Raw genomic sequence first — 7454 nt, 5'->3', positions numbered from 1 at the left:
CAGGGTCCTGGGATCGAGTCCCGCATCGGGCTCTCTGCTCAGCAGGGAGCATGCTTCCCTCTCTCTCTCTCTCTCTCTCTCTCTGCCTGCCTCTGTCTACTTGTGATCTCTCTCTGTCAAATAAATAAATAAAATCTTTAAAAAAAAAAAAAAAACCTACGCTGACCCAAAGCTTTTTCAAATTTCTGAGGATTTCCTCATAGTAGAGGAAGGGCGGTTCGAACATTACTCCCCATGGACAAGACCACTCTAGAGGTGACAAGGCCCAGGGGCTTGTGCCCAGAAAGGCAGAACCAGACCGCGAGCTGGGGACCCTCTCTCGGACCCCTTTCTCCATGAAGGCGCGATGGTCTCCTCCAGCTTCCTCTGCCGGGATCAAATGGGATAATGAGTGCCACGGGCTCGTGAGAAGGGGTTGATTCTGGGTTCCTCAGGGGCAGACATGGATGCCCTCACAGACTGAAAACCTGAACATGGCATTAAAACGGGCCTTGTCCTGACTCCATTCCGACTGAGACAATGCAGGGACAGAAATCAGATACCAGACTGAAGGCCCAGAATGAATGCAGATTTCCAGCTGGTGCGGGGAATCCAGTCTGCTAACGGGCCTTCTGCCCAGCTGCAGGGTCAGTAAAGGGGAAGAAAGAGACTCCAGGGCAGAGTTTGTGCAGACATTTCTTTGAAGATGGAGGGGTCAGCCTCCAGTTGCTTCCTTTAAGCCAAGAGCTGCCATGGGCGTCCCGGAGTGGGGGCTTGGGGGGCGCTGTGCCTTCTCCTGCGGGCCCCTGAGCAGCCTCTCTGGGTCAGGAAAGGGAGGGTGGCTGTCCAGGGGTCTGCCGGCCCCAAGTTCACCAGGGAGGGAAGGTGGCAGCCCCACTGGGCAGAGGCAGCAGCGGGAGCGCGAGGACCGTCGGGGCGGATGGTGGCTGCAGTGCACTGGGGGCTCCCGCCGCTCGCACAGCCTTCCCCGACACCCCGCCTGAACCCAGAGCTCAAGGGGCCGCAGCAGGTCCTGAGTGGAGCAGGAGGAAGTCAGGCAGTGTAGGAGTCTGCTGCGGCTGCTGGAACAAATCTCCACAAATAGAGTGGGTGACTTAGAATGACACAAATGTATTATCTTCCATGTAGGTTAGAAGCTGGATATAGGGCTCTCTGAACTGAAGGCAAGGTGTGGGCAGGACTGGCCCCTCCCGGAGACTCCAGGAGATGCTGTTTTCTTGCCTGTCCCAGTATCTAGAGGCACCTGCCGTCCATGGTCCATGGGCCTTTCCTCCATCTCCAAAGCCAGCCATGCAGCATCTCCAGGACACTGCTCTTGGGTCACATCTCCTTTGAAAGACCCGCCTGCCTTCCCCTCCCGCCTCCGAGGACCCTATGATGACACTGGACCCACCTGGGCAGCCTAGCTAGTCCCCCGACCTTGGCAGCCACCGGTGATGTAAATCCCCCTTGCCACGGAACACGGAACTTTTACGGGTCCTGAGGATTATGTCATGGATATATTCTGGGGAGGGGGTGTCCTTTTTTGCATACTACAGACGGGAAGTGGGCGGAGAGCCCCGCACCATGCCCCACAGAGAGAAGGGCCCACCAGGCGGGGGTCTTCTCCCAACATGTCGATTTCCAAGATGGTCTGTGTTCTGTGGCTCGATTCTCTGAGAGTTGTCAGAAATGCCAACAACTTGAAAATAAGTTTCCTGGCCAAACACATTTTAAAGGAACAGTTAGAGACAAAACAGAGCCATGTTTCAACTATGGCAGGCAGTTGTGATGAAAACAATCTCTATTTTTAAGCAGTCATGCAAAAAATATTCCTCTCTCACAATCAGGAGCACGTGTCCAGGTCCTGCCCCTGGACTGCCTCGACCCACACCTGCTGCACCAAGACCACACCTGGATCCCACGGCGGAGGTGTGGGCTGCCTCTGACCTGTCCGCCTGCAGACAGCGTTGCTCTGAGGATGCTGTACCTGCCCCCTCAGGAAGCCACATAAGATGTGGAATCTGGGGGTCAGAATAATGATACCACCTCTTACCCTTTGAAAACTCTGCAACATAGTATTTCCTTCCAATTTTGACCTCTTAATAAGGTAGAGCAGTGAAGACCACACCCTTTTGTTCTCACGGTCAAATCCACAATCTTTCCAGAAGGACTAAGTACTGGGTGCAGGGAGCAGGCCAGGGTGTGCATCCGAAAGGCAAAGTCAGATGCAGCAGAACAGGGACCGAGGCGAGGGGCTGTGTGTCTGCAAACGCTGCGGCCGCCCGTGAGAAGTACAGAGGTTGGCAGAGAGCGCCAAGTCCTCGAAGTACCGGAGAGCGGGCAAATCGGGAATAGCTACCATTAAGACGCTGGCCACCCCCAGCTCGCGGGCACCACTGACCCACAAGACACACACCCTTCAGGCAAATATAAGTAGATTAACCCTTAAGATCCCTGAAGCAGGCAAAATAGCGGGAGAACACTTAAGACACTTGCTGAAACTCCATCTCTACTGAAATGATGCATAACTTGTGACAGTGTCCCCCAGGTTGTCACTCGTGGGGTATGCTGATTGCAAGAATATCTAGTATTAATCTTGTTTGGACAAATATAATTTAGGTGAGTTTGTTTGTGTATGTATGTATTTCAGCTTTAGTTTACTATAGGGAAATTCTTTTTTCTTTTTTTTTTTTTTAAGAGAGAGTGTACAAGCAGGGGAGGAGCAGAGGGAGAGACAGACCCCACCCTGAGCACAGAGCCTGACAAGGGCTGGGTTTCATGACCTTGAGATCATGACCTGAGCTGAAAAGTGGGACACTTAAGCCCCTGAGCCACCCAGGTGCCCCAGAAGGAAATTCATTTTAAGTGAAGTGACGTGTAGCTAATGCAGCGCCGTCAGGGCTTGTGAGGTTTTGTGTCTCCATAACGGAGCCTTGGCCCAGCCCATCGTGGTTCTGTAGATGGCTCTGTGTGTCTCTGTCTCCATGTCTGTACTTACAAGTCTTGGCATCAGACCCAGGCATGTTAGTGAGTGACAGAGAGAGCAGGGAGCCCATCTTAAAGAATCAGTTCTTGCCGGCCCTGGCAGCCCAGCGCCCTGTCAGGAGAAGCCATAGCCATAGTGCGGGGCGACACTGTCCAGGGTGCTGGTGGTTCTGCTGACCAGACTCCTCAGAGCCCACCTTTAAGACCCACCCCCAAGACACTGAGGACTGGGCTCCTGTGGCCTGGCTCACACCAGGGACCAGGATCAAGGGTGCCCCAAACCTAGCTTCCTTCTCAGCTTCTGAGCCTGGTCCTGACAGAGCCCCCTTCTGGCCCAGCCCACCTTCTCTGTGAACCTCCTGCCTGAGAACCTCACCCTGTGTCACCCACTGCCTGCACCAAGATGTCCCCCCTGAGAAGCTGCGTGGTTGACAGAGCAACGCTGGGAGACCTGGTTCCTTCCAGGCTGGATGGTCCTGGGCCTCCCTCCCCAGCACCCAGCAAAGAAGGACAGGAGTGCCCTGCTGCCAGCACATCTTTGCAAACCACCATATAGTAAAGACAAAATCTGGGATCGGGCAGGGGTCTGATGGATGGAGAAGATGGGGAACCATATCATTGAGAAGCCTCAACCTGGGAAAACCACAAGTTTTACAAAGAAGTAAAAAGCTAAAGACAAAACCTGACTACAATTTGTGACTAAAAGTGTGCCTGGGAGTAATGAGAGTCCATTCCTCACAAGCACCATCTCTAAAACACAATTCCCAGAAACAGCGAACTCTACGATGGATGACAGAGGGTTACAGCAGACGCAGAAAGACCAGTGCACGGAGGGAAACATAAGTGTTCACATCTACATTTGTAAAAGAAGGAAAATCTCAAGCCAATAAAGTAAAAACACCTTTAGGAATTTGGAAAATAAGAGCAAACTCAACTCAAAGCCAGTGGAAAAGAGGAAGTATTGAAACTAGATACAGAAAAGAACTCCGTCAACATGATTAAAGGCGATTATGAAAAACTGACAGTTGCCATCATTCTCCACAGTGAGGCTCTGACAGCTCCCCTGCTGGGAACAGAAAAAGGATAGCAACTTTCAGGTGTTACTCAACATCACACTGGAAGTTCTAGCCAGAGCATTTAGGCAAGAAAAAAATAATGAAGGCATCCAGATGGAAAGGGTGAAGTAAAAGTATCTCTATTTCCAAATGGCATGATCCTTTATACAGAAAATCCTGAAGAATCTATACCCAAAAAATAACTAGAATTAATAAGTGCCTTCAGCAAAGTTCCAGAGTACAAGGTCAACACGTGAAATCAGTTGTGTTTCTGAACTGTGCTAGCAACGAACAATTCAAAATGTAAATTAAGAAAACGATTCCATTTACAAAAGTACCATAAAAGAATAAAATATATAGGGATAAATTTAACCAAGGAGGGGAAAGACTTCTACACTAAGAACTACAAAACATTGTGGCAAAAAAATTAATAAAGGCCTAAATACAGGGGTGCCTGGGTGAAGCATCGGAGTTTTGGTTTCAGGTCAAGTTGTGCTCTCAGGGTCGTGGGGTCAAGCCCCTCACAGGCTCCATGCTCAGCATGGGGTCTGCTGGGGCTTCTCTAAGCCTCTCCTGCTCCTTCCCCTGCAGGCTCTATCTCTAAAATAAATAAATACAACCTTTAAAATTGCATGGAATACTGGGTGTGGTACATAAACAATGAATTCTGGTACACTGAAAAGAAATTTTTTTAAAAAAGACCTAAATACATGGAAAGAAAACCATATTCCTGGATCAGATGAGTTGAGATTGTCAAGTGAGTAATGCCGCCCAATGACCTACTGACTCCGCGCAATCCCCTCACAAGAACATCTTCACGTTTATCCATTTCGAGTTTATCTTTGTGGACAGTGTAAGAGAATGGTCGAGTTTCATTACCTCACCTCAACGTGAGACAGGAATCCATCAGAATCCTAGAGGAGAACATAGGCAGTAACCTCTTTAATATCAGCCACAGCAACTTCTTTCAAGATATGTCTCCAAAGGCAAAGGAAACAAAAGCAAAAATGAACTTTGGGGACTTCATCAAGATCAAAAGCTTCTGCACAGCAAAGGAAACAATCAACAGAACAAAGAGGCAACCCATGGAATGGGAGAAGATATTTGCAAATGACAGTACAGACAAAAGGTTGATATCCAGGATCTATAAAGAACTCCTCAAACTCAACACACACAAAACAGACAATCATATCAAAAAATGGGCAGAAGATATGAACAGACACTTCTCCAATGAAGACATACAAATGGCTATCAGACACATGAAAGAATGTTCATCCTCACTAGCCATCAGGGAGATTCAAATTAAAACCACATTGAGATACCACCTTACACCAGTTAGAATGGCCAAAATTAGCGAGACAGGAAACAACGTGTGTTGGAGAGGATGTGGAGAAAGGGGAACCCTCTTACACTGTTGGTGGGAATGCAAGTTGGTGCAGCCACTTTGGAGAACAGTGTGGAGATTCCTCAAGAAATTAAAAATAGAGCTTCCCTATGACCCTGCAATTGCACTACTGGGTATTTACCCCAAAGACACAGATGTAGTGAAAAGAAGGGCCATCTGTACCCCAATGTTTATAGCAGCAATGGCCACGGTCACCAAACTGTGGAAAGAACCAAGATGCCCTTCAACAGACGAATGGATAAGGAAGATGTGGTCCATATACACTATGGAGTATGATGCCTCCATCAGAAAGGATGAATCCCCAACTTTTGTAGCAACATGGACGGGACTGGAAGAGATTATGCTGAGTGGAATAAGTCAAGCAGAGAGAGTCAATTATCATATGGTTTCACTTATTTGTGGAGCATAACAAATAGCATGGAGGACAAGGGGAGATGGAGAGAAGGGAGTTGAGGGAAATTGGAAGGGGAGGTGAACCATGAGAGACTCTGGACTCTGAAAAACAACCTGAGGGTCTTGAAGGGGCGGGGGTGGGAGGTTGGGGGAACAGGTGGTGGGTATTAGGTAGGGCACGATTTGCATGGAGCACTGGGTGTGGTGCAAAAACAATGAATACTGTTACGCTGAAAAGAAATTTTAAAAAATTTAAAAAAAAAAAAGAACATCTTCACTTTTGTTTCCCTTGCCTTTGGAGACGGGTCTAACAAGAAGTTTCTGCAGCCTCAATCAAAAGGGCTGCTGCCTGTGCTCTCCTCTAGGGAAGATGTAAAATAGTAGCCCAAGGGTCACTTGTTGTCTGATTGCTGAGGCCAAGACTTCCAGTGCTATGTTGAACAATGGTGGTGAGAGTGGACATCCCTGTCATGTTCCTGACCTCAGAGGGAAAGCTCTCAGTGTTTCCCCATTTAGGATGATATTGCTATGGGTTTTTTGACTTCTATGATATTGAGGTATGTTCCCTCTCTCCCTACACTGCAGAGAGTTTTATCAAGAAAGGATGCTGTACTTTGTCAAATGCTTTTCCTGCATCTATTGAGAGTATCATATGGTTCTTGTTCTTTCTTTTATTAATGTGTTGTATCACATTGATTGATTTGTGGATGTTGAACCAATCTTGCAGCCCTGGAGTAAATCCCATTTGGTTGTGGTAAATAATCCTTTTAGTGGACTGTTGGATCCTATTGGCTAGTATCTTGTTGAGTATTTTGTCGTCCGTGTTCATCAGGGATATTGGTCTATAACATTCTTTTTTAGTGGAGTCTTTGTCTGGTTTTGGAACTTCATCAAGATAAACAGCTTTTAATCAATGAAATAGGAGCTGGTTCTTTGAAAGAACTAATAAGATTGACAAACCCCTGGCCAGACTTATCAAAAAGAAAAGAGAAAGGGCCCAAATAAATAAAATCATGAATGAAAGAGGAGAGTTCACAACCAACACCAAAGAAATACAAACAAATATAAGAACATACTATGAGCAACTCTATGCCAACAAATTCGACAATCTGGAAGAAATGAATACATTTCTAAAGACATATAAACTACCACAACTGAACCAGGAAGAAATAGAAAATCTTAACAGACCCATAACCAGTAAGGAGATTGAAACAGCCATCAAAAATCTCCAAACAAACAAAAGCCCAGGGCCAGACGGCTTCCCAGGGGATTTCTACCAAACATTTAAAGAAGAACTAATTCCTATTCTCCTGAAACTGTTCCAAAAAATAGAAACGGAAGGAAAACTTCCAAACTCATTTTATGAGGCCAGCATCACCTTGATCCCAAAACCAGACAAGGATCCCATCAAAAAAGAGAACTACAGACCAATAGCCTTGATGAACACAGATGCAAAAATTCTCACCAAAATACTGGCCAATAGGATCCAACAGTACATTAAAAGGATTATTCACCACGACCAAATGGGATTTACTCTAGGGCTGCAAGTTTGGTTCAACATCCACAAATCAATCAATGTGATACAACACATTAATAAAAGAAAGAACAAGAACCATATGATACTCTCAATAGAT

This window comes from Enhydra lutris, unplaced genomic scaffold, assembly GCF_002288905.1.
Source record: "Enhydra lutris kenyoni isolate GAN:26980312 unplaced genomic scaffold, ASM228890v2 scaffoldscaffold12, whole genome shotgun sequence".
Classification (NCBI taxonomy): Eukaryota; Metazoa; Chordata; class Mammalia; order Carnivora; family Mustelidae; genus Enhydra; species Enhydra lutris.
The sequence above is the reverse complement of the archived record's forward strand: the minus strand, read 5'-3'. Positions refer to the sequence as shown.